General features: G+C 54.6%; 31 non-coding genes across 31 annotated transcripts; all 31 read left to right on the forward strand.

Annotated features, from left to right (window-relative positions):
* Positions 1–695: 695 nt before the first annotated feature.
* LOC138564321 (U5 spliceosomal RNA) lies at positions 696–811 on the forward strand. The gene has a single exon (XR_011300273.1). It is a non-coding gene; the product is annotated as a U5 spliceosomal RNA (small nuclear RNA).
* Positions 812–1,581: 770 nt separating this feature from the next.
* LOC138564322 (U5 spliceosomal RNA) lies at positions 1,582–1,697 on the forward strand. The gene has a single exon (XR_011300274.1). It is a non-coding gene; the product is annotated as a U5 spliceosomal RNA (small nuclear RNA).
* Positions 1,698–2,502: 805 nt separating this feature from the next.
* On the forward strand, positions 2,503–2,618 carry LOC138564323 (U5 spliceosomal RNA). Its single transcript, XR_011300275.1, has one exon. It is a non-coding gene; the product is annotated as a U5 spliceosomal RNA (small nuclear RNA).
* An 805-nt stretch (positions 2,619–3,423) lies between these two features.
* Positions 3,424–3,539, forward strand: LOC138564324 (U5 spliceosomal RNA). Its single transcript, XR_011300276.1, has one exon. It is a non-coding gene; the product is annotated as a U5 spliceosomal RNA (small nuclear RNA).
* Positions 3,540–4,315: 776 nt separating this feature from the next.
* On the forward strand, positions 4,316–4,431 carry LOC138564325 (U5 spliceosomal RNA). Its single transcript, XR_011300277.1, has one exon. It is a non-coding gene; the product is annotated as a U5 spliceosomal RNA (small nuclear RNA).
* A 770-nt stretch (positions 4,432–5,201) lies between these two features.
* On the forward strand, positions 5,202–5,317 carry LOC138564326 (U5 spliceosomal RNA). The gene has a single exon (XR_011300278.1). It is a non-coding gene; the product is annotated as a U5 spliceosomal RNA (small nuclear RNA).
* An 805-nt stretch (positions 5,318–6,122) lies between these two features.
* Positions 6,123–6,238, forward strand: LOC138564327 (U5 spliceosomal RNA). Its single transcript, XR_011300279.1, has one exon. It is a non-coding gene; the product is annotated as a U5 spliceosomal RNA (small nuclear RNA).
* Positions 6,239–7,014: 776 nt separating this feature from the next.
* On the forward strand, positions 7,015–7,130 carry LOC138564328 (U5 spliceosomal RNA). Its single transcript, XR_011300280.1, has one exon. It is a non-coding gene; the product is annotated as a U5 spliceosomal RNA (small nuclear RNA).
* An 805-nt stretch (positions 7,131–7,935) lies between these two features.
* Positions 7,936–8,051, forward strand: LOC138564329 (U5 spliceosomal RNA). Its single transcript, XR_011300281.1, has one exon. It is a non-coding gene; the product is annotated as a U5 spliceosomal RNA (small nuclear RNA).
* A 776-nt stretch (positions 8,052–8,827) lies between these two features.
* Positions 8,828–8,943, forward strand: LOC138564331 (U5 spliceosomal RNA). Its single transcript, XR_011300282.1, has one exon. It is a non-coding gene; the product is annotated as a U5 spliceosomal RNA (small nuclear RNA).
* A 770-nt stretch (positions 8,944–9,713) lies between these two features.
* LOC138564333 (U5 spliceosomal RNA) lies at positions 9,714–9,829 on the forward strand. Its single transcript, XR_011300284.1, has one exon. It is a non-coding gene; the product is annotated as a U5 spliceosomal RNA (small nuclear RNA).
* An 805-nt stretch (positions 9,830–10,634) lies between these two features.
* On the forward strand, positions 10,635–10,750 carry LOC138564334 (U5 spliceosomal RNA). Its single transcript, XR_011300285.1, has one exon. It is a non-coding gene; the product is annotated as a U5 spliceosomal RNA (small nuclear RNA).
* An 805-nt stretch (positions 10,751–11,555) lies between these two features.
* On the forward strand, positions 11,556–11,671 carry LOC138564335 (U5 spliceosomal RNA). The gene has a single exon (XR_011300286.1). It is a non-coding gene; the product is annotated as a U5 spliceosomal RNA (small nuclear RNA).
* Positions 11,672–12,447: 776 nt separating this feature from the next.
* LOC138564336 (U5 spliceosomal RNA) lies at positions 12,448–12,563 on the forward strand. The gene has a single exon (XR_011300287.1). It is a non-coding gene; the product is annotated as a U5 spliceosomal RNA (small nuclear RNA).
* Positions 12,564–13,333: 770 nt separating this feature from the next.
* Positions 13,334–13,449, forward strand: LOC138564337 (U5 spliceosomal RNA). The gene has a single exon (XR_011300288.1). It is a non-coding gene; the product is annotated as a U5 spliceosomal RNA (small nuclear RNA).
* An 805-nt stretch (positions 13,450–14,254) lies between these two features.
* On the forward strand, positions 14,255–14,370 carry LOC138564338 (U5 spliceosomal RNA). Its single transcript, XR_011300289.1, has one exon. It is a non-coding gene; the product is annotated as a U5 spliceosomal RNA (small nuclear RNA).
* A 776-nt stretch (positions 14,371–15,146) lies between these two features.
* On the forward strand, positions 15,147–15,262 carry LOC138564339 (U5 spliceosomal RNA). The gene has a single exon (XR_011300290.1). It is a non-coding gene; the product is annotated as a U5 spliceosomal RNA (small nuclear RNA).
* An 805-nt stretch (positions 15,263–16,067) lies between these two features.
* On the forward strand, positions 16,068–16,183 carry LOC138564340 (U5 spliceosomal RNA). Its single transcript, XR_011300291.1, has one exon. It is a non-coding gene; the product is annotated as a U5 spliceosomal RNA (small nuclear RNA).
* A 776-nt stretch (positions 16,184–16,959) lies between these two features.
* LOC138564341 (U5 spliceosomal RNA) lies at positions 16,960–17,075 on the forward strand. The gene has a single exon (XR_011300292.1). It is a non-coding gene; the product is annotated as a U5 spliceosomal RNA (small nuclear RNA).
* Positions 17,076–17,845: 770 nt separating this feature from the next.
* On the forward strand, positions 17,846–17,961 carry LOC138564342 (U5 spliceosomal RNA). The gene has a single exon (XR_011300293.1). It is a non-coding gene; the product is annotated as a U5 spliceosomal RNA (small nuclear RNA).
* An 805-nt stretch (positions 17,962–18,766) lies between these two features.
* On the forward strand, positions 18,767–18,882 carry LOC138565163 (U5 spliceosomal RNA). The gene has a single exon (XR_011301072.1). It is a non-coding gene; the product is annotated as a U5 spliceosomal RNA (small nuclear RNA).
* Positions 18,883–19,687: 805 nt separating this feature from the next.
* Positions 19,688–19,803, forward strand: LOC138564344 (U5 spliceosomal RNA). Its single transcript, XR_011300295.1, has one exon. It is a non-coding gene; the product is annotated as a U5 spliceosomal RNA (small nuclear RNA).
* Positions 19,804–20,579: 776 nt separating this feature from the next.
* On the forward strand, positions 20,580–20,695 carry LOC138564345 (U5 spliceosomal RNA). Its single transcript, XR_011300296.1, has one exon. It is a non-coding gene; the product is annotated as a U5 spliceosomal RNA (small nuclear RNA).
* Positions 20,696–21,471: 776 nt separating this feature from the next.
* On the forward strand, positions 21,472–21,587 carry LOC138565095 (U5 spliceosomal RNA). Its single transcript, XR_011301012.1, has one exon. It is a non-coding gene; the product is annotated as a U5 spliceosomal RNA (small nuclear RNA).
* A 799-nt stretch (positions 21,588–22,386) lies between these two features.
* Positions 22,387–22,502, forward strand: LOC138564346 (U5 spliceosomal RNA). Its single transcript, XR_011300297.1, has one exon. It is a non-coding gene; the product is annotated as a U5 spliceosomal RNA (small nuclear RNA).
* An 806-nt stretch (positions 22,503–23,308) lies between these two features.
* On the forward strand, positions 23,309–23,424 carry LOC138564347 (U5 spliceosomal RNA). The gene has a single exon (XR_011300298.1). It is a non-coding gene; the product is annotated as a U5 spliceosomal RNA (small nuclear RNA).
* Positions 23,425–24,223: 799 nt separating this feature from the next.
* On the forward strand, positions 24,224–24,339 carry LOC138564348 (U5 spliceosomal RNA). The gene has a single exon (XR_011300299.1). It is a non-coding gene; the product is annotated as a U5 spliceosomal RNA (small nuclear RNA).
* Positions 24,340–25,109: 770 nt separating this feature from the next.
* On the forward strand, positions 25,110–25,225 carry LOC138564960 (U5 spliceosomal RNA). Its single transcript, XR_011300885.1, has one exon. It is a non-coding gene; the product is annotated as a U5 spliceosomal RNA (small nuclear RNA).
* A 776-nt stretch (positions 25,226–26,001) lies between these two features.
* Positions 26,002–26,117, forward strand: LOC138564349 (U5 spliceosomal RNA). The gene has a single exon (XR_011300300.1). It is a non-coding gene; the product is annotated as a U5 spliceosomal RNA (small nuclear RNA).
* A 776-nt stretch (positions 26,118–26,893) lies between these two features.
* LOC138564350 (U5 spliceosomal RNA) lies at positions 26,894–27,009 on the forward strand. The gene has a single exon (XR_011300301.1). It is a non-coding gene; the product is annotated as a U5 spliceosomal RNA (small nuclear RNA).
* Positions 27,010–27,808: 799 nt separating this feature from the next.
* LOC138564351 (U5 spliceosomal RNA) lies at positions 27,809–27,924 on the forward strand. Its single transcript, XR_011300302.1, has one exon. It is a non-coding gene; the product is annotated as a U5 spliceosomal RNA (small nuclear RNA).
* The last annotated feature ends 68 nt before the right edge of the window (positions 27,925–27,992 follow it).

A 27,992-nucleotide genomic window follows, 5' to 3' on the forward strand; every position in this document is an offset into this window, starting at 1 on the left:
AGCTGTCAGTCAGCCTTTGCAGGGGTCCTCGCAGCACAGCCAGGCTGATGCTTTGCAGTGGTAGCCAGAGGGGGGAGCCTTTAGCTAATGCTTGCTGCTGTCGCCACCTGCTGGTGAGCCAGCAGAGGCTGGCTCCAAGCTAGCATCCAGGAGGATATGGCCCCAGTGGGCAGGGGTTTGGGCCCGGGCCCCGATCGGCTGACAAACGCCTGACAAACGCCGTTCTTTGCCCGCTGGCAGCCCAGGAGGCCCAGCACCCGTGCAAGACAGGGTGAGGGCGGAAAATGATCCCTGTGTCCTGAGAAAGGAGAGAGCGGGCTGCTTCTTCAACATCCTGGGGGAGGAGCCCCATCTCTGGGGCCCAAAAGAAAATCTCACGCCTGCCTCCCAGAAGCCCTAGACCTTATGTAAACGAGGGGAGTCCTCAGGCAAAGGCAGACTCTGCCTGCCTTTTGGCCAATGTCACATGGCCTGCGGTCTGGAGAAATTTGCATACCCACAATCCCCTGCCAGGTTTCATGACTTTGGATGGGATTGCTTGCAAATAAAGTCATTCTGCCACGGGTTCGGAGCCCGATAGCATTCTCCATTCGCTTCATCTCAAAAAGCGTCATCGTGTGCACTGCTTCACTAAGTCACCCTGAGCTAGTGAGGTGTTGCATTTTTTGCGGCCGCAGTCGGGGCCACTAGAGCGCATACTCTGGTTTCTCTTCAAACCGAATAAATCTTTCGCCTTTTACTAAAGATTTCCGTGGAGAGGAACATTAAAGAGTTTCACTCAATTTTTTGAAGCCCTGCCAAGTGCAGGGTTACCTATGCTGGTTAAAAAGAAACAGAGCAAATGAAAGCGCAAAGCCTGCTTTTCAGCTGTTGGCTTGCACCCCCCAGCTGTCAGTCAGCCTTTGCAGGGGTCCTCGCAGCACAGCCAGGCTGATGCCTTGCAGTGGTAGCCAGAGGGGGGAGCCTTTAGCTAATGCTTGCTGCTGTCGCCACCTGCTGGTGAGCCAGCAGAGGCTGGCTCCAAGCTAGCATCCAGGAGGATATGGCCCCAGTGGGCAGGGGTTTGGGCCCGGGCCCCGATCGGCTGACGAACGCCTGACAAACGCCGTCCTTTGCCCGCTGGCAGCCCAGGAGGCCCAGCACCCGTGCAAGACAGGGTGAGGGCGGAAAATGACCCCTGTGTCCTGAGAAAGGAGAGAGCGGGCTGCTTCTTCAACATCCTGGGGGAGGAGCCCCATCTCTGGGGCCCAAAAGAAAATCTCACGCCTGCCTCCCAGAAGCCCTAGACCTTATGTAAACGAGGGGAGTCCTCAGGCAAAGGCAGACTCTGCCTGCCTTTTGGCCAATGTCACATGGCCTGCGGTCTGGAGAAATTTGCATACCCACAATCCCCTGCCAGGTTTCATGACTTTGGATGGGATTGCTTGCAAATAAAGTCATTCTGCCACGGGTTCGGAGCCCGATAGCATTCTCCATTCGCTTCATCTCAAAAAGCGTCATTGTGTGCACTGCTTCACTAAGTCACCCTGAGCTAGTGAGGTGTTGCATTTTTTGCGGCCGCAGTCGGGGCCACTAGAGCGCATACTCTGGTTTCTCTTCAAACCGAATAAATCTTTCGCCTTTTACTAAAGATTTCCGTGGAGAGGAACATTAAAGAGTTTCACTCAATTTTTTGAAGCCCTGCCAAGTGCAGGGTTACCTATGCTGGTTATAAAAAAAAAGAAACAGAGCAAATGAAAGCGCAAAGCCTGCTTTTCAGCTGTTGGCTTGCACCCCCCAGCTGTCAGTCAGCCTTTGCAGGGGTCCTCGCAGCACAGCCAGGCTGATGCCTTGCAGTGGTAGCCAGAGGGGGGAGCCTTTAGCTAATGCTTGCTGCTGTCGCCACCTGCTGGTGAGCCAGCAGAGGCTGGCTCCAAGCTAGCATCCAGGAGGATATGGCCCCAGTGGGCAGGGGTTTGGGCCCGGGCCCCGATCGGCTGACAAACGCCTGACAAACGCCGTCCTTTGCCCGGCGGGCTTTGCCCTGGCGGGCAAAAGAACCTGGCAGCCCAGGAGGCCCAGCACCCGTGCAAGACAGGGTGAGGGCGGAAAATGACCCCTGTGTCCTGAGAAAGGAGAGAGCGGGCTGCTTTTTCAACATCCTGGGGGAGGAGCCCCATCTCTGGGGCCCAAAAGAAAATCTCACGCCTGCCTCCCAGAAGCCCTAGACCTTATGTAAACGAGGGGAGTCCTCAGGCAAAGGCAGACTCTGCCTGCCTTTTGGCCAATGTCACATGGCCTGCGGTCTGGAGAAATTTGCATACCCACAATCCCCTGCCAGGTTTCATGACTTTGGATGGGATTGCTTGCAAATAAAGTCATTCTGCCACGGGTTCGGAGCCCGATAGCATTCTCCATTCGCTTCATCTCAAAAAGCGTCATCGTGTGCACTGCTTCACTAAGTCACCCTGAGCTAGTGAGGTGTTGCATTTTTTGCGGCCGCAGTCGGGGCCACTAGAGCGCATACTCTGGTTTCTCTTCAAACCGAATAAATCTTTCGCCTTTTACTAAAGATTTCCGTGGAGAGGAACATTAAAGAGTTTCACTCAATTTTTTGAAGCCCTGCCAAGTGCAGGGTTACCTATGCTGGTTAAAAAAAAAAAGAAACAGAGCAAATGAAAGCGCAAAGCCTGCTTTTCAGCTGTTGGCTTGCACCCCCCAGCTGTCAGTCAGCCTTTGCAGGGGTCCTCGCAGCACAGCCAGGCTGATGCTTTGCAGTGGTAGCCAGAGGGGGGAGCCTTTAGCTAATGCTTGCTGCTGTCGCCACCTGCTGGTGAGCCAGCAGAGGCTGGCTCCAAGCTAGCATCCAGGAGGATATGGCCCCAGTGGGCAGGGGTTTGGGCCCGGGCCCCGATCGGCTGACGAACGCCTGACAAACGCCGTCCTTTGCCCGGCGGGCTTTGCCCTGGCGGGCAAAAGAACCTGGCAGCCCAGGAGGCCCAGCACCCGTGCAAGACAGGGTGAGGGCGGAAAATGACCCCTGTGTCCTGAGAAAGGAGAGAGCGGGCTGCTTTTTCAACATCCTGGGGGAGGAGCCCCATCTCTGGGGCCCAAAAGAAAATCTCACGCCTGCCTCCCAGAAGCCCTAGACCTTATGTAAACGAGGGGAGTCCTCAGGCAAAGGCAGACTCTGCCTGCCTTTTGGCCAATGTCACATGGCCTGCGGTCTGGAGAAATTTGCATACCCACAATCCCCTGCCAGGTTTCATGACTTTGGATGGGATTGCTTGCAAATAAAGTCATTCTGCCACGGGTTCGGAGCCCGATAGCATTCTCCATTCGCTTCATCTCAAAAAGCGTCATCGTGTGCACTGCTTCACTAAGTCACCCTGAGCTAGTGAGGTGTTGCATTTTTTGCGGCCGCAGTCGGGGCCACTAGAGCGCATACTCTGGTTTCTCTTCAAACCGAATAAATCTTTCGCCTTTTACTAAAGATTTCCGTGGAGAGGAACATTAAAGAGTTTCACTCAATTTTTTGAAGCCCTGCCAAGTGCAGGGTTACCTATGCTGGTTAAAAAAAAAAAGAAACAGAGCAAATGAAAGCGCAAAGCCTGCTTTTCAGCTGTTGGCTTGCACCCCCCAGCTGTCAGTCAGCCTTTGCAGGGGTCCTCGCAGCACAGCCAGGCTGATGCTTTGCAGTGGTAGCCAGAGGGGGGAGCCTTTAGCTAATGCTTGCTGCTGTCGCCACCTGCTGGTGAGCCAGCAGAGGCTGGCTCCAAGCTAGCATCCAGGAGGATATGGCCCCAGTGGGCAGGGGTTTGGGCCCGGGCCCCGATCGGCTGACGAACGCCTGACAAACGCCGTTCTTTGCCCGCTGGCAGCCCAGGAGGCCCAGCACCCGTGCAAGACAGGGTGAGGGCGGAAAATGATCCCTGTGTCCTGAGAAAGGAGAGAGCGGGCTGCTTCTTCAACATCCTGGGGGAGGAGCCCCATCTCTGGGGCCCAAAAGAAAATCTCACGCCTGCCTCCCAGAAGCCCTAGACCTTATGTAAACGAGGGGAGTCCTCAGGCAAAGGCAGACTCTGCCTGCCTTTTGGCCAATGTCACATGGCCTGCGGTCTGGAGAAATTTGCATACCCACAATCCCCTGCCAGGTTTCATGACTTTGGATGGGATTGCTTGCAAATAAAGTCATTCTGCCACGGGTTCGGAGCCCGATAGCATTCTCCATTCGCTTCATCTCAAAAAGCGTCATCGTGTGCACTGCTTCACTAAGTCACCCTGAGCTAGTGAGGTGTTGCATTTTTTGCGGCCGCAGTCGGGGCCACTAGAGCGCATACTCTGGTTTCTCTTCAAACCGAATAAATCTTTCGCCTTTTACTAAAGATTTCCGTGGAGAGGAACATTAAAGAGTTTCACTCAATTTTTTGAAGCCCTGCCAAGTGCAGGGTTACCTATGCTGGTTAAAAAGAAACAGAGCAAATGAAAGCGCAAAGCCTGCTTTTCAGCTGTTGGCTTGCACCCCCCAGCTGTCAGTCAGCCTTTGCAGGGGTCCTCGCAGCACAGCCAGGCTGATGCCTTGCAGTGGTAGCCAGAGGGGGGAGCCTTTAGCTAATGCTTGCTGCTGTCGCCACCTGCTGGTGAGCCAGCAGAGGCTGGCTCCAAGCTAGCATCCAGGAGGATATGGCCCCAGTGGGCAGGGGTTTGGGCCCGGGCCCCGATCGGCTGACGAACGCCTGACAAACGCCGTCCTTTGCCCGCTGGCAGCCCAGGAGGCCCAGCACCCGTGCAAGACAGGGTGAGGGCGGAAAATGACCCCTGTGTCCTGAGAAAGGAGAGAGCGGGCTGCTTCTTCAACATCCTGGGGGAGGAGCCCCATCTCTGGGGCCCAAAAGAAAATCTCACGCCTGCCTCCCAGAAGCCCTAGACCTTATGTAAACGAGGGGAGTCCTCAGGCAAAGGCAGACTCTGCCTGCCTTTTGGCCAATGTCACATGGCCTGCGGTCTGGAGAAATTTGCATACCCACAATCCCCTGCCAGGTTTCATGACTTTGGATGGGATTGCTTGCAAATAAAGTCATTCTGCCACGGGTTCGGAGCCCGATAGCATTCTCCATTCGCTTCATCTCAAAAAGCGTCATTGTGTGCACTGCTTCACTAAGTCACCCTGAGCTAGTGAGGTGTTGCATTTTTTGCGGCCGCAGTCGGGGCCACTAGAGCGCATACTCTGGTTTCTCTTCAAACCGAATAAATCTTTCGCCTTTTACTAAAGATTTCCGTGGAGAGGAACATTAAAGAGTTTCACTCAATTTTTTGAAGCCCTGCCAAGTGCAGGGTTACCTATGCTGGTTATAAAAAAAAAGAAACAGAGCAAATGAAAGCGCAAAGCCTGCTTTTCAGCTGTTGGCTTGCACCCCCCAGCTGTCAGTCAGCCTTTGCAGGGGTCCTCGCAGCACAGCCAGGCTGATGCCTTGCAGTGGTAGCCAGAGGGGGGAGCCTTTAGCTAATGCTTGCTGCTGTCGCCACCTGCTGGTGAGCCAGCAGAGGCTGGCTCCAAGCTAGCATCCAGGAGGATATGGCCCCAGTGGGCAGGGGTTTGGGCCCGGGCCCCGATCGGCTGACAAACGCCTGACAAACGCCGTCCTTTGCCCGGCGGGCTTTGCCCTGGCGGGCAAAAGAACCTGGCAGCCCAGGAGGCCCAGCACCCGTGCAAGACAGGGTGAGGGCGGAAAATGACCCCTGTGTCCTGAGAAAGGAGAGAGCGGGCTGCTTTTTCAACATCCTGGGGGAGGAGCCCCATCTCTGGGGCCCAAAAGAAAATCTCACGCCTGCCTCCCAGAAGCCCTAGACCTTATGTAAACGAGGGGAGTCCTCAGGCAAAGGCAGACTCTGCCTGCCTTTTGGCCAATGTCACATGGCCTGCGGTCTGGAGAAATTTGCATACCCACAATCCCCTGCCAGGTTTCATGACTTTGGATGGGATTGCTTGCAAATAAAGTCATTCTGCCACGGGTTCGGAGCCCGATAGCATTCTCCATTCGCTTCATCTCAAAAAGCGTCATCGTGTGCACTGCTTCACTAAGTCACCCTGAGCTAGTGAGGTGTTGCATTTTTTGCGGCCGCAGTCGGGGCCACTAGAGCGCATACTCTGGTTTCTCTTCAAACCGAATAAATCTTTCGCCTTTTACTAAAGATTTCCGTGGAGAGGAACATTAAAGAGTTTCACTCAATTTTTTGAAGCCCTGCCAAGTGCAGGGTTACCTATGCTGGTTAAAAAAAAAAAGAAACAGAGCAAATGAAAGCGCAAAGCCTGCTTTTCAGCTGTTGGCTTGCACCCCCCAGCTGTCAGTCAGCCTTTGCAGGGGTCCTCGCAGCACAGCCAGGCTGATGCTTTGCAGTGGTAGCCAGAGGGGGGAGCCTTTAGCTAATGCTTGCTGCTGTCGCCACCTGCTGGTGAGCCAGCAGAGGCTGGCTCCAAGCTAGCATCCAGGAGGATATGGCCCCAGTGGGCAGGGGTTTGGGCCCGGGCCCCGATCGGCTGACGAACGCCTGACAAACGCCGTTCTTTGCCCGCTGGCAGCCCAGGAGGCCCAGCACCCGTGCAAGACAGGGTGAGGGCGGAAAATGACCCCTGTGTCCTGAGAAAGGAGAGAGCGGGCTGCTTTTTCAACATCCTGGGGGAGGAGCCCCATCTCTGGGGCCCAAAAGAAAATCTCACGCCTGCCTCCCAGAAGCCCTAGACCTTATGTAAACGAGGGGAGTCCTCAGGCAAAGGCAGACTCTGCCTGCCTTTTGGCCAATGTCACATGGCCTGCGGTCTGGAGAAATTTGCATACCCACAATCCCCTGCCAGGTTTCATGACTTTGGATGGGATTGCTTGCAAATAAAGTCATTCTGCCACGGGTTCGGAGCCCGATAGCATTCTCCATTCGCTTCATCTCAAAAAGCGTCATCGTGTGCACTGCTTCACTAAGTCACCCTGAGCTAGTGAGGTGTTGCATTTTTTGCGGCCGCAGTCGGGGCCACTAGAGCGCATACTCTGGTTTCTCTTCAAACCGAATAAATCTTTCGCCTTTTACTAAAGATTTCCGTGGAGAGGAACATTAAAGAGTTTCACTCAATTTTTTGAAGCCCTGCCAAGTGCAGGGTTACCTATGCTGGTTAAAAAAAAAAAGAAACAGAGCAAATGAAAGCGCAAAGCCTGCTTTTCAGCTGTTGGCTTGCACCCCCCAGCTGTCAGTCAGCCTTTGCAGGGGTCCTCGCAGCACAGCCAGGCTGATGCTTTGCAGTGGTAGCCAGAGGGGGGAGCCTTTAGCTAATGCTTGCTGCTGTCGCCACCTGCTGGTGAGCCAGCAGAGGCTGGCTCCAAGCTAGCATCCAGGAGGATATGGCCCCAGTGGGCAGGGGTTTGGGCCCGGGCCCCGATCGGCTGACGAACGCCTGACAAACGCCGTCCTTTGCCCGGCGGGCTTTGCCCTGGCGGGCAAAAGAACCTGGCAGCCCAGGAGGCCCAGCACCCGTGCAAGACAGGGTGAGGGTGGAAAATGACCCCTGTGTCCTGAGAAAGGAGAGAGCGGGCTGCTTTTTCAACATCCTGGGGGAGGAGCCCCATCTCTGGGGCCCAAAAGAAAATCTCACGCCTGCCTCCCAGAAGCCCTAGACCTTATGTAAACGAGGGGAGTCCTCAGGCAAAGGCAGACTCTGCCTGCCTTTTGGCCAATGTCACATGGCCTGCGGTCTGGAGAAATTTGCATACCCACAATCCCCTGCCAGGTTTCATGACTTTGGATGGGATTGCTTGCAAATAAAGTCATTCTGCCACGGGTTCGGAGCCCGATAGCATTCTCCATTCGCTTCATCTCAAAAAGCGTCATCGTGTGCACTGCTTCACTAAGTCACCCTGAGCTAGTGAGGTGTTGCATTTTTTGCGGCCGCAGTCGGGGCCACTAGAGCGCATACTCTGGTTTCTCTTCAAACCGAATAAATCTTTCGCCTTTTACTAAAGATTTCCGTGGAGAGGAACATTAAAGAGTTTCACTCAATTTTTTGAAGCCCTGCCAAGTGCAGGGTTACCTATGCTGGTTAAAAAAAAAAAGAAACAGAGCAAATGAAAGCGCAAAGCCTGCTTTTCAGCTGTTGGCTTGCACCCCCCAGCTGTCAGTCAGCCTTTGCAGGGGTCCTCGCAGCACAGCCAGGCTGATGCTTTGCAGTGGTAGCCAGAGGGGGGAGCCTTTAGCTAATGCTTGCTGCTGTCGCCACCTGCTGGTGAGCCAGCAGAGGCTGGCTCCAAGCTAGCATCCAGGAGGATATGGCCCCAGTGGGCAGGGGTTTGGGCCCGGGCCCCGATCGGCTGACGAACGCCTGACAAACGCCGTTCTTTGCCCGCTGGCAGCCCAGGAGGCCCAGCACCCGTGCAAGACAGGGTGAGGGCGGAAAATGATCCCTGTGTCCTGAGAAAGGAGAGAGCGGGCTGCTTCTTCAACATCCTGGGGGAGGAGCCCCATCTCTGGGGCCCAAAAGAAAATCTCACGCCTGCCTCCCAGAAGCCCTAGACCTTATGTAAACGAGGGGAGTCCTCAGGCAAAGGCAGACTCTGCCTGCCTTTTGGCCAATGTCACATGGCCTGCGGTCTGGAGAAATTTGCATACCCACAATCCCCTGCCAGGTTTCATGACTTTGGATGGGATTGCTTGCAAATAAAGTCATTCTGCCACGGGTTCGGAGCCCGATAGCATTCTCCATTCGCTTCATCTCAAAAAGCGTCATCGTGTGCACTGCTTCACTAAGTCACCCTGAGCTAGTGAGGTGTTGCATTTTTTGCGGCCGCAGTCGGGGCCACTAGAGCGCATACTCTGGTTTCTCTTCAAACCGAATAAATCTTTCGCCTTTTACTAAAGATTTCCGTGGAGAGGAACATTAAAGAGTTTCACTCAATTTTTTGAAGCCCTGCCAAGTGCAGGGTTACCTATGCTGGTTAAAAAGAAACAGAGCAAATGAAAGCGCAAAGCCTGCTTTTCAGCTGTTGGCTTGCACCCCCCAGCTGTCAGTCAGCCTTTGCAGGGGTCCTCGCAGCACAGCCAGGCTGATGCCTTGCAGTGGTAGCCAGAGGGGGGAGCCTTTAGCTAATGCTTGCTGCTGTCGCCACCTGCTGGTGAGCCAGCAGAGGCTGGCTCCAAGCTAGCATCCAGGAGGATATGGCCCCAGTGGGCAGGGGTTTGGGCCCGGGCCCCGATCGGCTGACGAACGCCTGACAAACGCCGTCCTTTGCCCGCTGGCAGCCCAGGAGGCCCAGCACCCGTGCAAGACAGGGTGAGGGCGGAAAATGACCCCTGTGTCCTGAGAAAGGAGAGAGCGGGCTGCTTCTTCAACATCCTGGGGGAGGAGCCCCATCTCTGGGGCCCAAAAGAAAATCTCACGCCTGCCTCCCAGAAGCCCTAGACCTTATGTAAACGAGGGGAGTCCTCAGGCAAAGGCAGACTCTGCCTGCCTTTTGGCCAATGTCACATGGCCTGCGGTCTGGAGAAATTTGCATACCCACAATCCCCTGCCAGGTTTCATGACTTTGGATGGGATTGCTTGCAAATAAAGTCATTCTGCCACGGGTTCGGAGCCCGATAGCATTCTCCATTCGCTTCATCTCAAAAAGCGTCATTGTGTGCACTGCTTCACTAAGTCACCCTGAGCTAGTGAGGTGTTGCATTTTTTGCGGCCGCAGTCGGGGCCACTAGAGCGCATACTCTGGTTTCTCTTCAAACCGAATAAATCTTTCGCCTTTTACTAAAGATTTCCGTGGAGAGGAACATTAAAGAGTTTCACTCAATTTTTTGAAGCCCTGCCAAGTGCAGGGTTACCTATGCTGGTTATAAAAAAAAAGAAACAGAGCAAATGAAAGCGCAAAGCCTGCTTTTCAGCTGTTGGCTTGCACCCCCCAGCTGTCAGTCAGCCTTTGCAGGGGTCCTCGCAGCACAGCCAGGCTGATGCCTTGCAGTGGTAGCCAGAGGGGGGAGCCTTTAGCTAATGCTTGCTGCTGTCGCCACCTGCTGGTGAGCCAGCAGAGGCTGGCTCCAAGCTAGCATCCAGGAGGATATGGCCCCAGTGGGCAGGGGTTTGGGCCCGGGCCCCGATCGGCTGACAAACGCCTGACAAACGCCGTCCTTTGCCCGGCGGGCTTTGCCCTGGCGGGCAAAAGAACCTGGCAGCCCAGGAGGCCCAGCACCCGTGCAAGACAGGGTGAGGGCGGAAAATGACCCCTGTGTCCTGAGAAAGGAGAGAGCGGGCTGCTTTTTCAACATCCTGGGGGAGGAGCCCCATCTCTGGGGCCCAAAAGAAAATCTCACGCCTGCCTCCCAGAAGCCCTAGACCTTATGTAAACGAGGGGAGTCCTCAGGCAAAGGCAGACTCTGCCTGCCTTTTGGCCAATGTCACATGGCCTGCGGTCTGGAGAAATTTGCATACCCACAATCCCCTGCCAGGTTTCATGACTTTGGATGGGATTGCTTGCAAATAAAGTCATTCTGCCACGGGTTCGGAGCCCGATAGCATTCTCCATTCGCTTCATCTCAAAAAGCGTCATCGTGTGCACTGCTTCACTAAGTCACCCTGAGCTAGTGAGGTGTTGCATTTTTTGCGGCCGCAGTCGGGGCCACTAGAGCGCATACTCTGGTTTCTCTTCAAACCGAATAAATCTTTCGCCTTTTACTAAAGATTTCCGTGGAGAGGAACATTAAAGAGTTTCACTCAATTTTTTGAAGCCCTGCCAAGTGCAGGGTTACCTATGCTGGTTAAAAAAAAAAAGAAACAGAGCAAATGAAAGCGCAAAGCCTGCTTTTCAGCTGTTGGCTTGCACCCCCCAGCTGTCAGTCAGCCTTTGCAGGGGTCCTCGCAGCACAGCCAGGCTGATGCTTTGCAGTGGTAGCCAGAGGGGGGAGCCTTTAGCTAATGCTTGCTGCTGTCGCCACCTGCTGGTGAGCCAGCAGAGGCTGGCTCCAAGCTAGCATCCAGGAGGATATGGCCCCAGTGGGCAGGGGTTTGGGCCCGGGCCCCGATCGGCTGACGAACGCCTGACAAACGCCGTCCTTTGCCCGGCGGGCTTTGCCCTGGCGGGCAAAAGAACCTGGCAGCCCAGGAGGCCCAGCACCCGTGCAAGACAGGGTGAGGGCGGAAAATGACCCCTGTGTCCTGAGAAAGGAGAGAGCGGGCTGCTTTTTCAACATCCTGGGGGAGGAGCCCCATCTCTGGGGCCCAAAAGAAAATCTCACGCCTGCCTCCCAGAAGCCCTAGACCTTATGTAAACGAGGGGAGTCCTCAGGCAAAGGCAGACTCTGCCTGCCTTTTGGCCAATGTCACATGGCCTGCGGTCTGGAGAAATTTGCATACCCACAATCCCCTGCCAGGTTTCATGACTTTGGATGGGATTGCTTGCAAATAAAGTCATTCTGCCACGGGTTCGGAGCCCGATAGCATTCTCCATTCGCTTCATCTCAAAAAGCGTCATCGTGTGCACTGCTTCACTAAGTCACCCTGAGCTAGTGAGGTGTTGCATTTTTTGCGGCCGCAGTCGGGGCCACTAGAGCGCATACTCTGGTTTCTCTTCAAACCGAATAAATCTTTCGCCTTTTACTAAAGATTTCCGTGGAGAGGAACATTAAAGAGTTTCACTCAATTTTTTGAAGCCCTGCCAAGTGCAGGGTTACCTATGCTGGTTAAAAAAAAAAAGAAACAGAGCAAATGAAAGCGCAAAGCCTGCTTTTCAGCTGTTGGCTTGCACCCCCCAGCTGTCAGTCAGCCTTTGCAGGGGTCCTCGCAGCACAGCCAGGCTGATGCTTTGCAGTGGTAGCCAGAGGGGGGAGCCTTTAGCTAATGCTTGCTGCTGTCGCCACCTGCTGGTGAGCCAGCAGAGGCTGGCTCCAAGCTAGCATCCAGGAGGATATGGCCCCAGTGGGCAGGGGTTTGGGCCCGGGCCCCGATCGGCTGACGAACGCCTGACAAACGCCGTTCTTTGCCCGCTGGCAGCCCAGGAGGCCCAGCACCCGTGCAAGACAGGGTGAGGGCGGAAAATGATCCCTGTGTCCTGAGAAAGGAGAGAGCGGGCTGCTTCTTCAACATCCTGGGGGAGGAGCCCCATCTCTGGGGCCCAAAAGAAAATCTCACGCCTGCCTCCCAGAAGCCCTAGACCTTATGTAAACGAGGGGAGTCCTCAGGCAAAGGCAGACTCTGCCTGCCTTTTGGCCAATGTCACATGGCCTGCGGTCTGGAGAAATTTGCATACCCACAATCCCCTGCCAGGTTTCATGACTTTGGATGGGATTGCTTGCAAATAAAGTCATTCTGCCACGGGTTCGGAGCCCGATAGCATTCTCCATTCGCTTCATCTCAAAAAGCGTCATCGTGTGCACTGCTTCACTAAGTCACCCTGAGCTAGTGAGGTGTTGCATTTTTTGCGGCCGCAGTCGGGGCCACTAGAGCGCATACTCTGGTTTCTCTTCAAACCGAATAAATCTTTCGCCTTTTACTAAAGATTTCCGTGGAGAGGAACATTAAAGAGTTTCACTCAATTTTTTGAAGCCCTGCCAAGTGCAGGGTTACCTATGCTGGTTAAAAAGAAACAGAGCAAATGAAAGCGCAAAGCCTGCTTTTCAGCTGTTGGCTTGCACCCCCCAGCTGTCAGTCAGCCTTTGCAGGGGTCCTCGCAGCACAGCCAGGCTGATGCCTTGCAGTGGTAGCCAGAGGGGGGAGCCTTTAGCTAATGCTTGCTGCTGTCGCCACCTGCTGGTGAGCCAGCAGAGGCTGGCTCCAAGCTAGCATCCAGGAGGATATGGCCCCAGTGGGCAGGGGTTTGGGCCCGGGCCCCGATCGGCTGACGAACGCCTGACAAACGCCGTCCTTTGCCCGCTGGCAGCCCAGGAGGCCCAGCACCCGTGCAAGACAGGGTGAGGGCGGAAAATGACCCCTGTGTCCTGAGAAAGGAGAGAGCGGGCTGCTTCTTCAACATCCTGGGGGAGGAGCCCCATCTCTGGGGCCCAAAAGAAAATCTCACGCCTGCCTCCCAGAAGCCCTAGACCTTATGTAAACGAGGGGAGTCCTCAGGCAAAGGCAGACTCTGCCTGCCTTTTGGCCAATGTCACATGGCCTGCGGTCTGGAGAAATTTGCATACCCACAATCCCCTGCCAGGTTTCATGACTTTGGATGGGATTGCTTGCAAATAAAGTCATTCTGCCACGGGTTCGGAGCCCGATAGCATTCTCCATTCGCTTCATCTCAAAAAGCGTCATTGTGTGCACTGCTTCACTAAGTCACCCTGAGCTAGTGAGGTGTTGCATTTTTTGCGGCCGCAGTCGGGGCCACTAGAGCGCATACTCTGGTTTCTCTTCAAACCGAATAAATCTTTCGCCTTTTACTAAAGATTTCCGTGGAGAGGAACATTAAAGAGTTTCACTCAATTTTTTGAAGCCCTGCCAAGTGCAGGGTTACCTATGCTGGTTATAAAAAAAAAGAAACAGAGCAAATGAAAGCGCAAAGCCTGCTTTTCAGCTGTTGGCTTGCACCCCCCAGCTGTCAGTCAGCCTTTGCAGGGGTCCTCGCAGCACAGCCAGGCTGATGCCTTGCAGTGGTAGCCAGAGGGGGGAGCCTTTAGCTAATGCTTGCTGCTGTCGCCACCTGCTGGTGAGCCAGCAGAGGCTGGCTCCAAGCTAGCATCCAGGAGGATATGGCCCCAGTGGGCAGGGGTTTGGGCCCGGGCCCCGATCGGCTGACAAACGCCTGACAAACGCCGTCCTTTGCCCGGCGGGCTTTGCCCTGGCGGGCAAAAGAACCTGGCAGCCCAGGAGGCCCAGCACCCGTGCAAGACAGGGTGAGGGCGGAAAATGACCCCTGTGTCCTGAGAAAGGAGAGAGCGGGCTGCTTTTTCAACATCCTGGGGGAGGAGCCCCATCTCTGGGGCCCAAAAGAAAATCTCACGCCTGCCTCCCAGAAGCCCTAGACCTTATGTAAACGAGGGGAGTCCTCAGGCAAAGGCAGACTCTGCCTGCCTTTTGGCCAATGTCACATGGCCTGCGGTCTGGAGAAATTTGCATACCCACAATCCCCTGCCAGGTTTCATGACTTTGGATGGGATTGCTTGCAAATAAAGTCATTCTGCCACGGGTTCGGAGCCCGATAGCATTCTCCATTCGCTTCATCTCAAAAAGCGTCATCGTGTGCACTGCTTCACTAAGTCACCCTGAGCTAGTGAGGTGTTGCATTTTTTGCGGCCGCAGTCGGGGCCACTAGAGCGCATACTCTGGTTTCTCTTCAAACCGAATAAATCTTTCGCCTTTTACTAAAGATTTCCGTGGAGAGGAACATTAAAGAGTTTCACTCAATTTTTTGAAGCCCTGCCAAGTGCAGGGTTACCTATGCTGGTTAAAAAAAAAAAGAAACAGAGCAAATGAAAGCGCAAAGCCTGCTTTTCAGCTGTTGGCTTGCACCCCCCAGCTGTCAGTCAGCCTTTGCAGGGGTCCTCGCAGCACAGCCAGGCTGATGCTTTGCAGTGGTAGCCAGAGGGGGGAGCCTTTAGCTAATGCTTGCTGCTGTCGCCACCTGCTGGTGAGCCAGCAGAGGCTGGCTCCAAGCTAGCATCCAGGAGGATATGGCCCCAGTGGGCAGGGGTTTGGGCCCGGGCCCCGATCGGCTGACGAACGCCTGACAAACGCCGTTCTTTGCCCGCTGGCAGCCCAGGAGGCCCAGCACCCGTGCAAGACAGGGTGAGGGCGGAAAATGACCCCTGTGTCCTGAGAAAGGAGAGAGCGGGCTGCTTTTTCAACATCCTGGGGGAGGAGCCCCATCTCTGGGGCCCAAAAGAAAATCTCACGCCTGCCTCCCAGAAGCCCTAGACCTTATGTAAACGAGGGGAGTCCTCAGGCAAAGGCAGACTCTGCCTGCCTTTTGGCCAATGTCACATGGCCTGCGGTCTGGAGAAATTTGCATACCCACAATCCCCTGCCAGGTTTCATGACTTTGGATGGGATTGCTTGCAAATAAAGTCATTCTGCCACGGGTTCGGAGCCCGATAGCATTCTCCATTCGCTTCATCTCAAAAAGCGTCATCGTGTGCACTGCTTCACTAAGTCACCCTGAGCTAGTGAGGTGTTGCATTTTTTGCGGCCGCAGTCGGGGCCACTAGAGCGCATACTCTGGTTTCTCTTCAAACCGAATAAATCTTTCGCCTTTTACTAAAGATTTCCGTGGAGAGGAACATTAAAGAGTTTCACTCAATTTTTTGAAGCCCTGCCAAGTGCAGGGTTACCTATGCTGGTTAAAAAAAAAAAGAAACAGAGCAAATAAAAGCGCAAAGCCTGCTTTTCAGCTGTTGGCTTGCACCCCCCAGCTGTCAGTCAGCCTTTGCAGGGGTCCTCGCAGCACAGCCAGGCTGATGCCTTGCAGTGGTAGCCAGAGGGGGGAGCCTTTAGCTAATGCTTGCTGCTGTTGCCACCTGCTGGTGAGCCAGCAGAGGCTGGCTCCAAGCTAGCATCCAGGAGGATATGGCCCCAGTGGGCAGGGGTTTGGGCCCGGGCCCCGATCGGCTGACGAACGCCTGACAAACGCCGTCCTTTGCCCGGCGGGCTTTGCCCTGGCGGGCAAAAGAACCTGGCAGCCCAGGAGGCCCAGCACCCGTGCAAGACAGGGTGAGGGCGGAAAATGACCCCTGTGTCCTGAGAAAGGAGAGAGCGGGCTGCTTTTTCAACATCCTGGGGGAGGAGCCCCATCTCTGGGGCCCAAAAGAAAATCTCACGCCTGCCTCCCAGAAGCCCTAGACCTTATGTAAACGAGGGGAGTCCTCAGGCAAAGGCAGACTCTGCCTGCCTTTTGGCCAATGTCACATGGCCTGCGGTCTGGAGAAATTTGCATACCCACAATCCCCTGCCAGGTTTCATGACTTTGGATGGGATTGCTTGCAAATAAAGTCATTCTGCCACGGGTTCGGAGCCCGATAGCATTCTCCATTCGCTTCATCTCAAAAAGCGTCATCGTGTGCACTGCTTCACTAAGTCACCCTGAGCTAGTGAGGTGTTGCATTTTTTGCGGCCGCAGTCGGGGCCACTAGAGCGCATACTCTGGTTTCTCTTCAAACCGAATAAATCTTTCGCCTTTTACTAAAGATTTCCGTGGAGAGGAACATTAAAGAGTTTCACTCAATTTTTTGAAGCCCTGCCAAGTGCAGGGTTACCTATGCTGGTTAAAAAAAAAAAGAAACAGAGCAAATGAAAGCGCAAAGCCTGCTTTTCAGCTGTTGGCTTGCACCCCCCAGCTGTCAGTCAGCCTTTGCAGGGGTCCTCGCAGCACAGCCAGGCTGATGCTTTGCAGTGGTAGCCAGAGGGGGGAGCCTTTAGCTAATGCTTGCTGCTGTCGCCACCTGCTGGTGAGCCAGCAGAGGCTGGCTCCAAGCTAGCATCCAGGAGGATATGGCCCCAGTGGGCAGGGGTTTGGGCCCGGGCCCCGATCGGCTGACGAACGCCTGACAAACGCCGTTCTTTGCCCGCTGGCAGCCCAGGAGGCCCAGCACCCGTGCAAGACAGGGTGAGGGCGGAAAATGATCCCTGTGTCCTGAGAAAGGAGAGAGCGGGCTGCTTCTTCAACATCCTGGGGGAGGAGCCCCATCTCTGGGGCCCAAAAGAAAATCTCACGCCTGCCTCCCAGAAGCCCTAGACCTTATGTAAACGAGGGGAGTCCTCAGGCAAAGGCAGACTCTGCCTGCCTTTTGGCCAATGTCACATGGCCTGCGGTCTGGAGAAATTTGCATACCCACAATCCCCTGCCAGGTTTCATGACTTTGGATGGGATTGCTTGCAAATAAAGTCATTCTGCCACGGGTTCGGAGCCCGATAGCATTCTCCATTCGCTTCATCTCAAAAAGCGTCATCGTGTGCACTGCTTCACTAAGTCACCCTGAGCTAGTGAGGTGTTGCATTTTTTGCGGCCGCAGTCGGGGCCACTAGAGCGCATACTCTGGTTTCTCTTCAAACCGAATAAATCTTTCGCCTTTTACTAAAGATTTCCGTGGAGAGGAACATTAAAGAGTTTCACTCAATTTTTTGAAGCCCTGCCAAGTGCAGGGTTACCTATGCTGGTTAAAAAGAAACAGAGCAAATGAAAGCGCAAAGCCTGCTTTTCAGCTGTTGGCTTGCACCCCCCAGCTGTCAGTCAGCCTTTGCAGGGGTCCTCGCAGCACAGCCAGGCTGATGCCTTGCAGTGGTAGCCAGAGGGGGGAGCCTTTAGCTAATGCTTGCTGCTGTCGCCACCTGCTGGTGAGCCAGCAGAGGCTGGCTCCAAGCTAGCATCCAGGAGGATATGGCCCCAGTGGGCAGGGGTTTGGGCCCGGGCCCCGATCGGCTGACGAACGCCTGACAAACGCCGTCCTTTGCCCGCTGGCAGCCCAGGAGGCCCAGCACCCGTGCAAGACAGGGTGAGGGCGGAAAATGACCCCTGTGTCCTGAGAAAGGAGAGAGCGGGCTGCTTCTTCAACATCCTGGGGGAGGAGCCCCATCTCTGGGGCCCAAAAGAAAATCTCACGCCTGCTTCCCAGAAGCCCTAGACCTTATGTAAACGAGGGGAGTCCTCAGGCAAAGGCAGACTCTGCCTGCCTTTTGGCCAATGTCACATGGCCTGCGGTCTGGAGAAATTTGCATACCCACAATCCCCTGCCAGGTTTCATGACTTTGGATGGGATTGCTTGCAAATAAAGTCATTCTGCCACGGGTTCGGAGCCCGATAGCATTCTCCATTCGCTTCATCTCAAAAAGCGTCATTGTGTGCACTGCTTCACTAAGTCACCCTGAGCTAGTGAGGTGTTGCATTTTTTGCGGCCGCAGTCGGGGCCACTAGAGCGCATACTCTGGTTTCTCTTCAAACCGAATAAATCTTTCGCCTTTTACTAAAGATTTCCGTGGAGAGGAACATTAAAGAGTTTCACTCAATTTTTTGAAGCCCTGCCAAGTGCAGGGTTACCTATGCTGGTTAAAAAAAAAAAGAAACAGAGCAAATGAAAGCGCAAAGCCTGCTTTTCAGCTGTTGGCTTGCACCCCCCAGCTGTCAGTCAGCCTTTGCAGGGGTCCTCGCAGCACAGCCAGGCTGATGCCTTGCAGTGGTAGCCAGAGGGGGGAGCCTTTAGCTAATGCTTGCTGCTGTTGCCACCTGCTGGTGAGCCAGCAGAGGCTGGCTCCAAGCTAGCATCCAGGAGGATATGGCCCCAGTGGGCAGGGGTTTGGGCCCGGGCCCCGATCGGCTGATGAACGCCTGACAAACGCCGTCCTTTGCCCGGCGGGCTTTGCCCTGGCGGGCAAAAGAACCTGGCAGCCCAGGAGGCCCAGCACCCGTGCAAGACAGGGTGAGGGCGGAAAATGACCCCTGTGTCCTGAGAAAGGAGAGAGCGGGCTGCTTTTTCAACATCCTGGGGGAGGAGCCCCATCTCTGGGGCCCAAAAGAAAATCTCACGCCTGCCTCCCAGAAGCCCTAGACCTTATGTAAACGAGGGGAGTCCTCAGGCAAAGGCAGACTCTGCCTGCCTTTTGGCCAATGTCACATGGCCTGCGGTCTGGAGAAATTTGCATACCCACAATCCCCTGCCAGGTTTCATGACTTTGGATGGGATTGCTTGCAAATAAAGTCATTCTGCCACGGGTTCGGAGCCCGATAGCATTCTCCATTCGCTTCATCTCAAAAAGCGTCATCGTGTGCACTGCTTCACTAAGTCACCCTGAGCTAGTGAGGTGTTGCATTTTTTGCGGCCGCAGTCGGGGCCACTAGAGCGCATACTCTGGTTTCTCTTCAAACCGAATAAATCTTTCGCCTTTTACTAAAGATTTCTGTGGAGAGGAACATTAAAGAGTTTCACTCAATTTTTTGAAGCCCTGCCAAGTGCAGGGTTACCTATGCTGGTTAAAAAAAAAAAGAAACAGAGCAAATGAAAGCGCAAAGCCTGCTTTTCAGCTGTTGGCTTGCACCCCCCAGCTGTCAGTCAGCCTTTGCAGGGGTCCTCGCAGCACAGCCAGGCTGATGCTTTGCAGTGGTAGCCAGAGGGGGGAGCCTTTAGCTAATGCTTGCTGCTGTCGCCACCTGCTGGTGAGCCAGCAGAGGCTGGCTCCAAGCTAGCATCCAGGAGGATATGGCCCCAGTGGGCAGGGGTTTGGGCCCGGGCCCCGATCGGCTGACGAACGCCTGACAAACGCCGTCCTTTGCCCGGCGGGCTTTGCCCTGGCGGGCAAAAGAACCTGGCAGCCCAGGAGGCCCAGCACCCGTGCAAGACAGGGTGAGGGCGGAAAATGACCCCTGTGTCCTGAGAAAGGAGAGAGCGGGCTGCTTTTTCAACATCCTGGGGGAGGAGCCCCATCTCTGGGGCCCAAAAGAAAATCTCACGCCTGCCTCCCAGAAGCCCTAGACCTTATGTAAACGAGGGGAGTCCTCAGGCAAAGGCAGACTCTGCCTGCCTTTTGGCCAATGTCACATGGCCTGCGGTCTGGAGAAATTTGCATACCCACAATCCCCTGCCAGGTTTCATGACTTTGGATGGGATTGCTTGCAAATAAAGTCATTCTGCCACGGGTTCGGAGCCCGATAGCATTCTCCATTCGCTTCATCTCAAAAAGCGTCATCGTGTGCACTGCTTCACTAAGTCACCCTGAGCTAGTGAGGTGTTGCATTTTTTGCGGCCGCAGTCGGGGCCACTAGAGCGCATACTCTGGTTTCTCTTCAAACCGAATAAATCTTTCGCCTTTTACTAAAGATTTCCGTGGAGAGGAACATTAAAGAGTTTCACTCAATTTTTTGAAGCCCTGCCAAGTGCAGGGTTACCTATGCTGGTTAAAAAAAAAAAGAAACAGAGCAAATGAAAGCGCAAAGCCTGCTTTTCAGCTGTTGGCTTGCACCCCCCAGCTGTCAGTCAGCCTTTGCAGGGGTCCTCGCAGCACAGCCAGGCTGATGCTTTGCAGTGGTAGCCAGAGGGGGGAGCCTTTAGCTAATGCTTGCTGCTGTCGCCACCTGCTGGTGAGCCAGCAGAGGCTGGCTCCAAGCTAGCATCCAGGAGGATATGGCCCCAGTGGGCAGGGGTTTGGGCCCGGGCCCCGATCGGCTGACGAACGCCTGACAAACGCCGTCCTTTGCCCGCTGGCAGCCCAGGAGGCCCAGCACCCGTGCAAGACAGGGTGAGGGCGGAAAATGACCCCTGTGTCCTGAGAAAGGAGAGAGCGGGCTGCTTTTTCAACATCCTGGGGGAGGAGCCCCATCTCTGGGGCCCAAAAGAAAATCTCACGCCTGCCTCCCAGAAGCCCTAGACCTTATGTAAACGAGGGGAGTCCTCAGGCAAAGGCAGACTCTGCCTGCCTTTTGGCCAATGTCACATGGCCTGCGGTCTGGAGAAATTTGCATACCCACAATCCCCTGCCAGGTTTCATGACTTTGGATGGGATTGCTTGCAAATAAAGTCATTCTGCCACGGGTTCGGAGCCCGATAGCATTCTCCATTCGCTTCATCTCAAAAAGCGTCATCGTGTGCACTGCTTCACTAAGTCACCCTGAGCTAGTGAGGTGTTGCATTTTTTGCGGCCGCAGTCGGGGCCACTAGAGCGCATACTCTGGTTTCTCTTCAAACCGAATAAATCTTTCGCCTTTTACTAAAGATTTCCGTGGAGAGGAACATTAAAGAGTTTCACTCAATTTTTTGAAGCCCTGCCAAGTGCAGGGTTACCTATGCTGGTTAAAAAAAAAAAGAAACAGAGCAAATGAAAGCGCAAAGCCTGCTTTTCAGCTGTTGGCTTGCACCCGCCAGCTGTCAGTCAGCCTTTGCAGGGGTCCTTGCAGCACAGCCAGGCTGATGCCTTGCAGTGGTAGCCAGAGGGGGGAGCCTTTAGCTAATGCTTGCTGCTGTCGCCACCTGCTGGTGAGCCAGCAGAGGCTGGCTCCAAGCTAGCATCCAGGAGGATATGGCCCCAGTGGGCAGGGGTTTGGGCCCGGGCCCCGATCGGCTGACGAACGCCTGACAAACGCCGTCCTTTGCCCGCTGGCAGCCCAGGAGGCCCAGCACCCGTGCAAGACAGGGTGAGGGCGGAAAATGACCCCTGTGTCCTGAGAAAGGAGAGAGCGGGCTGCTTCTTCAACATCCTGGGGGAGGAGCCCCATCTCTGGGGCCCAAAAGAAAATCTCACGCCTGCCTCCCAGAAGCCCTAGACCTTATGTAAACGAGGGGAGTCCTCAAGCAAAAGCAGACTCTGCCTGCCTTTTGGCCAATGTTACATGGCCTGCGGTCTGGAGAAATTTGCATACCCACAATCCCCTGCCAGGTTTCATGACTTTGGATGGGATTGCTTGCAAATAAAGTCATTCTGCCACGGGTTCGGAGCCCGATGGCATTCTCCATTCGCTTCATCTCAAAAAGCGTCATCGTGTGCACTGCTTCACTAAGTCACCCTGAGCTAGTGAGGTGTTGCATTTTTTGCGGCCGCAGTCGGGGCCACTAGAGCGCATACTCTGGTTTCTCTTCAAACCGAATAAATCTTTCGCCTTTTACTAAAGATTTCCGTGGAGAGGAACATTAAAGAGTTTCACTCAATGTTTTGAAGCCCTGCCAAGTGCAGGGTTACCTATGCTGGTTAAAAAGAAACAGAGCAAATGAAAGCGCAAAGCCTGCTTTTCAGCTGTTGGCTTGCACCCCCCAGCTGTCAGTCAGCCTTTGCAGGGGTCCTCGCAGCACAGCCAGGCTGATGCCTTGCAGTGGTAGCCAGAGGGGGGAGCCTTTAGCTAATGCTTGCTGCTGTCGCCACCTGCTGGTGAGCCAGCAGAGGCTGGCTCCAAGCTAGCATCCAGGAGGATATGGCCCCAGTGGGCAGGGGTTTGGGCCCGGGCCCCGATCGGCTGACGAACGCCTGACAAACGCCGTCCTTTGCCCGGCGGGCTTTGCCCTGGCGGGCAAAAGAACCTGGCAGCCCAGGAGGCCCAGCACCCGTGCAAGACAGGGTGAGGGCGGAAAATGACCCCTGTGTCCTGAGAAAGGAGAGAGTGGGCTGCTTTTTCAACATCCTGGGGGAGGAGCCCCATCTCTGGGGCCCAAAAGAAAATCTCACGCCTGCCTCCCAGAAGCCCTAGACCTTATGTAAACGAGGGGAGTCCTCAGGCAAAGGCAGACTCTGCCTGCCTTTTGGCCAATGTCACATGGCCTGCGGTCTGGAGAAATTTGCATACCCACAATCCCCTGCCAGGTTTCATGACTTTGGATGGGATTGCTTGCAAATAAAGTCATTCTGCCACGGGTTCGGAGCCCGATAGCATTCTCCATTCGCTTCATCTCAAAAAGCGTCATCGTGTGCACTGCTTCACTAAGTCACCCTGAGCTAGTGAGGTGTTGCATTTTTTGCGGCCGCAGTCGGGGCCACTAGAGCGCATACTCTGGTTTCTCTTCAAACCGAATAAATCTTTCGCCTTTTACTAAAGATTTCCGTGGAGAGGAACATTAAAGAGTTTCACTCAATTTTTTGAAGCCCTGCCAAGTGCAGGGTTACCTATGCTGGTTAAAAAAAAAAAAGAAACAGAGCAAATGAAAGCGCAAAGCCTGCTTTTCAGCTGTTGGCTTGCACCCCCCAGCTGTCAGTCAGCCTTTGCAGGGGTCCTCGCAGCACAGCCAGGCTGATGCCTTGCAGTGGTAGCCAGAGGGGGGAGCCTTTAGCTAATGCTTGCTGCTGTCGCCACCTGCTGGTGAGCCAGCAGAGGCTGGCTCCAAGCTAGCATCCAGGAGGATATGGCCCCAGTGGGCAGGGGTTTGGGCCCGGGCCCCGATCGCCTGACAAACGCCTGACAAACGCCGTCCTTTGCCCGGCGGGCTTTGCCCTGGCGGGCAAAAGAACCTGGCAGCCCAGGAGGCCCAGCACCCGTGCAAGACAGGGTGAGGGCGGAAAATGACCCCTGTGTCCTGAGAAAGGAGAGAGCGGGCTGCTTTTTCAACATCCTGGGGGAGGAGCCCCATCTCTGGGGCCCAAAAGAAAATCTCACGCCTGCCTCCCAGAAGCCCTAGACCTTATGTAAACGAGGGGAGTCCTCAGGCAAAGGCAGACTCTGCCTGCCTTTTGGCCAATGTCACATGGCCTGCGGTCTGGAGAAATTTGCATACCCACAATCCCCTGCCAGGTTTCATGACTTTGGATGGGATTGCTTGCAAATAAAGTCATTCTGCCACGGGTTCGGAGCCCGATAGCATTCTCCATTCGCTTCATCTCAAAAAGCGTCATCGTGTGCACTGCTTCACTAAGTCACCCTGAGCTAGTGAGGTGTTGCATTTTTTGCGGCCGCAGTCGGGGCCACTAGAGCGCATACTCTGGTTTCTCTTCAAACCGAATAAATCTTTCGCCTTTTACTAAAGATTTCCGTGGAGAGGAACATTAAAGAGTTTCACTCAATTTTTTGAAGCCCTGCCAAGTGCAGGGTTACCTATGCTGGTTAAAAAGAAACAGAGCAAATGAAAGCGCAAAGCCTGCTTTTCAGCTGTTGGCTTGCACCCCCCAGCTGTCAGTCAGCCTTTGCAGGGGTCCTCGCAGCACAGCCAGGCTGATGCCTTGCAGTGGTAGCCAGAGGGGGGAGCCTTTAGCTAATGCTTGCTGCTGTCGCCACCTGCTGGTGAGCCAGCAGAGGCTGGCTCCAAGCTAGCATCCAGGAGGATATGGCCCCAGTGGGCAGGGGTTTGGGCCCGGGCCCCGATCGCCTGACAAACGCCTGACAAACGCCGTCCTTTGCCCGGCGGGCTTTGCCCTGGCGGGCAAAAGAACCTGGCAGCCCAGGAGGCCCAGCACCCGTGCAAGACAGGGTGAGGGCGGAAAATGACCCCTGTGTCCTGAGAAAGGAGAGAGCGGGCTGCTTTTTCAACATCCTGGGGGAGGAGCCCCATCTCTGGGGCCCAAAAGAAAATCTCACGCCTGCCTCCCAGAAGCCCTAGACCTTATGTAAACGAGGGGAGTCCTCAGGCAAAGGCAGACTCTGCCTGCCTTTTGGCCAATGTCACATGGCCTGCGGTCTGGAGAAATTTGCATACCCACAATCCCCTGCCAGGTTTCATGACTTTGGATGGGATTGCTTGCAAATAAAGTCATTCTGCCACGGGTTCGGAGCCCGATAGCATTCTCCATTCGCTTCATCTCAAAAAGCGTCATCGTGTGCACTGCTTCACTAAGTCACCCTGAGCTAGTGAGGTGTTGCATTTTTTGCGGCCGCAGTCGGGGCCACTAGAGCGCATACTCTGGTTTCTCTTCAAACCGAATAAATCTTTCGCCTTTTACTAAAGATTTCCGTGGAGAGGAACATTAAAGAGTTTCACTCAATTTTTTGAAGCCCTGCCAAGTGCAGGGTTACCTATGCTGGTTAAAAAGAAACAGAGCAAATGAAAGCGCAAAGCCTGCTTTTCAGCTGTTGGCTTGCACCCCCCAGCTGTCAGTCAGCCTTTGCAGGGGTCCTCGCAGCACAGCCAGGCTGATGCCTTGCAGTGGTAGCCAGAGGGGGGAGCCTTTAGCTAATGCTTGCTGCTGTCGCCACCTGCTGGTGAGCCAGCAGAGGCTGGCTCCAAGCTAGCATCCAGGAGGATATGGCCCCAGTGGGCAGGGGTTTGGGCCCGGGCCCCGATCGGCTGACGAACGCCTGACAAACGCCGTCCTTTGCCCGCTGGCAGCCCAGGAGGCCCAGCACCCGTGCAAGACAGGGTGAGGGCGGAAAATGACCCCTGTGTCCTGAGAAAGGAGAGAGCGGGCTGCTTCTTCAACATCCTGGGGGAGGAGCCCCATCTCTGGGGCCCAAAAGAAAATCTCACGCCTGCCTCCCAGAAGCCCTAGACCTTATGTAAACGAGGGGAGTCCTCAGGCAAAGGCAGACTCTGCCTGCCTTTTGGCCAATGTCACATGGCCTGCGGTCTGGAGAAATTTGCATACCCACAATCCCCTGCCAGGTTTCATGACTTTGGATGGGATTGCTTGCAAATAAAGTCATTCTGCCACGGGTTCGGAGCCCGATAGCATTCTCCATTCGCTTCATCTCAAAAAGCGTCATCGTGTGCACTGCTTCACTAAGTCACCCTGAGCTAGTGAGGTGTTGCATTTTTTGCGGCCGCAGTCGGGGCCACTAGAGCGCATACTCTTGTTTCTCTTCAAACCGAATAAATCTTTCGCCTTTTACTAAAGATTTCCGTGGAGAGGAACATTAAAGAGTTTCACTCAATTTTTTGAAGCCCTGCCAAGTGCAGGGTTACCTATGCTGGTTAAAAAAAAAAAGAAACAGAGCAAATGAAAGCGCAAAGCCTGCTTTTCAGCTGTTGGCTTGCACCCCCCAGCTGTCAGTCAGCCTTTGCAGGGGTCCTTGCAGCACAGCCAGGCTGATGCCTTGCAGTGGTAGCCAGAGGGGGGAGCCTTTAGCTAATGCTTGCTGCTGTCGCCACCTGCTGGTGAGCCAGCAGAGGCTGGCTCCAAGCTAGCATCCAGGAGGATATGGCCCCAGTGGGCAGGGGTTTGGGCCCGGGCCCCGATCGGCTGACGAACGCCTGACAAACGCCGTCCTTTGCCCGCTGGCAGCCCAGGAGGCCCAGCACCCGTGCAAGACAGGGTGAGGGCGGAAAATGACCCCTGTGTCCTGAGAAAGGAGAGAGCGGGCTGCTTCTTCAACATCCTGGGGGAGGAGCCCCATCTCTGGGGCCCAAAAGAAAATCTCACGCCTGCCTCCCAGAAGCCCTAGACCTTATGTAAACGAGGGGAGTCCTCAAGCAAAAGCAGACTCTGCCTGCCTTTTGGCCAATGTCACATGGCCTGCGGTCTGGAGAAATTTGCATACCCACAATCCCCTGCCAGGTTTCATGACTTTGGATGGGATTGCTTGCAAATAAAGTCATTCTGCCACGGGTTCGGAGCCCGATAGCATTCTCCATTCGCTTCATCTCAAAAAGCGTCATCGTGTGCACTGCTTCACTAAGTCACCCTGAGCTAGTGAGGTGTTGCATTTTTTGCGGCCGCAGTCGGGGCCACTAGAGCGCATACTCTGGTTTCTCTTCAAACCGAATAAATCTTTCGCCTTTTACTAAAGATTTCCGTGGAGAGGAACATTAAAGAGTTTCACTCAATTTTTTGAAGCCCTGCCAAGTGCAGGGTTACCTATGCTGGTTATAAAAAAAAAGAAACAGAGCAAATGAAAGCGCAAAGCCTGCTTTTCAGCTGTTGGCTTGCACCCCCCAGCTGTCAGTCAGCCTTTGCAGGGGTCCTCGCAGCACAGCCAGGCTGATGCTTTGCAGTGGTAGCCAGAGGGGGGAGCCTTTAGCTAATGCTTGCTGCTGTCGCCACCTGCTGGTGAGCCAGCAGAGGCTGGCTCCAAGCTAGCATCCAGGAGGATATGGCCCCAGTGGGCAGGGGTTTGGGCCCGGGCCCCGATCGGCTGACGAACGCCTGACAAACGCCGTTCTTTGCCCGCTGGCAGCCCAGGAGGCCCAGCACCCGTGCAAGACAGGGTGAGGGCGGAAAATGACCCCTGTGTCCTGAGAAAGGAGAGAGCGGGCTGCTTTTTCAACATCCTGGGGGAGGAGCCCCATCTCTGGGGCCCAAAAGAAAATCTCACGCCTGCCTCCCAGAAGCCCTAGACCTTATGTAAACGAGGGGAGTCCTCAGGCAAAGGCAGACTCTGCCTGCCTTTTGGCCAATGTCACATGGCCTGCGGTCTGGAGAAATTTGCATACCCACAATCCCCTGCCAGGTTTCATGACTTTGGATGGGATTGCTTGCAAATAAAGTCATTCTGCCACGGGTTCGGAGCCCGATAGCATTCTCCATTCGCTTCATCTCAAAAAGCGTCATCGTGTGCACTGCTTCACTAAGTCACCCTGAGCTAGTGAGGTGTTGCATTTTTTGCGGCCGCAGTCGGGGCCACTAGAGCGCATACTCTGGTTTCTCTTCAAACCGAATAAATCTTTCGCCTTTTACTAAAGATTTCCGTGGAGAGGAACATTAAAGAGTTTCACTCAATTTTTTGAAGCCCTGCCAAGTGCAGGGTTACCTATGCTGGTTAAAAAGAAACAGAGCAAATGAAAGCGCAAAGCCTGCTTTTCAGCTGTTGGCTTGCACCCCCCAGCTGTCAGTCAGCCTTTGCAGGGGTCCTCGCAGCACAGCCAGGCTGATGCCTTGCAGTGGTAGCCAGAGGGGGGAGCCTTTAGCTAATGCTTGCTGCTGTCGCCACCTGCTGGTGAGCCAGCAGAAGCTGGCTCCAAGCTAGCATCCAGGAGGATATGGCCCCAGTGGGCAGGGGTTTGGGCCCGGGCCCCGATCGCCTGACAAACGCCTGACAAACGCCGTCCTTTGCCCGGCGGGCTTTGCCCTGGCGGGCAAAAGAACCTGGCAGCCCAGGAGGCCCAGCACCCGTGCAAGACAGGGTGAGGGCGGAAAATGACCCCTGTGTCCTGAGAAAGGAGAGAGCGGGCTGCTTTTTCAACATCCTGGGGGAGGAGCCCCATCTCTGGGGCCCAAAAGAAAATCTCACGCCTGCCTCCCAGAAGCCCTAGACCTTATGTAAACGAGGGGAGTCCTCAGGCAAAGGCAGACTCTGCCTGCCTTTTGGCCAATGTCACATGGCCTGCGGTCTGGAGAAATTTGCATACCCACAATCCCCTGCCAGGTTTCATGACTTTGGATGGGATTGCTTGCAAATAAAGTCATTCTGCCACGGGTTCGGAGCCCGATAGCATTCTCCATTCGCTTCATCTCAAAAAGCGTCATCGTGTGCACTGCTTCACTAAGTCACCCTGAGCTAGTGAGGTGTTGCATTTTTTGCGGCCGCAGTCGGGGCCACTAGAGCGCATACTCTGGTTTCTCTTCAAACCGAATAAATCTTTCGCCTTTTACTAAAGATTTCCGTGGAGAGGAACATTAAAGAGTTTCACTCAATTTTTTGAAGCCCTGCCAAGTGCAGGGTTACCTATGCTGGTTAAAAAAAAAAAAGAAACAGAGCAAATGAAAGCGCAAAGCCTGCTTTTCAGCTGTT

The sequence above is a fragment of the Ambystoma mexicanum genome, chromosome 1q (assembly GCF_040938575.1).
Source record: "Ambystoma mexicanum isolate Mex_15411 chromosome 1q, UKY_AmexF1_1, whole genome shotgun sequence".
Lineage (NCBI taxonomy): Eukaryota > Metazoa > Chordata > Amphibia > Caudata > Ambystomatidae > Ambystoma > Ambystoma mexicanum.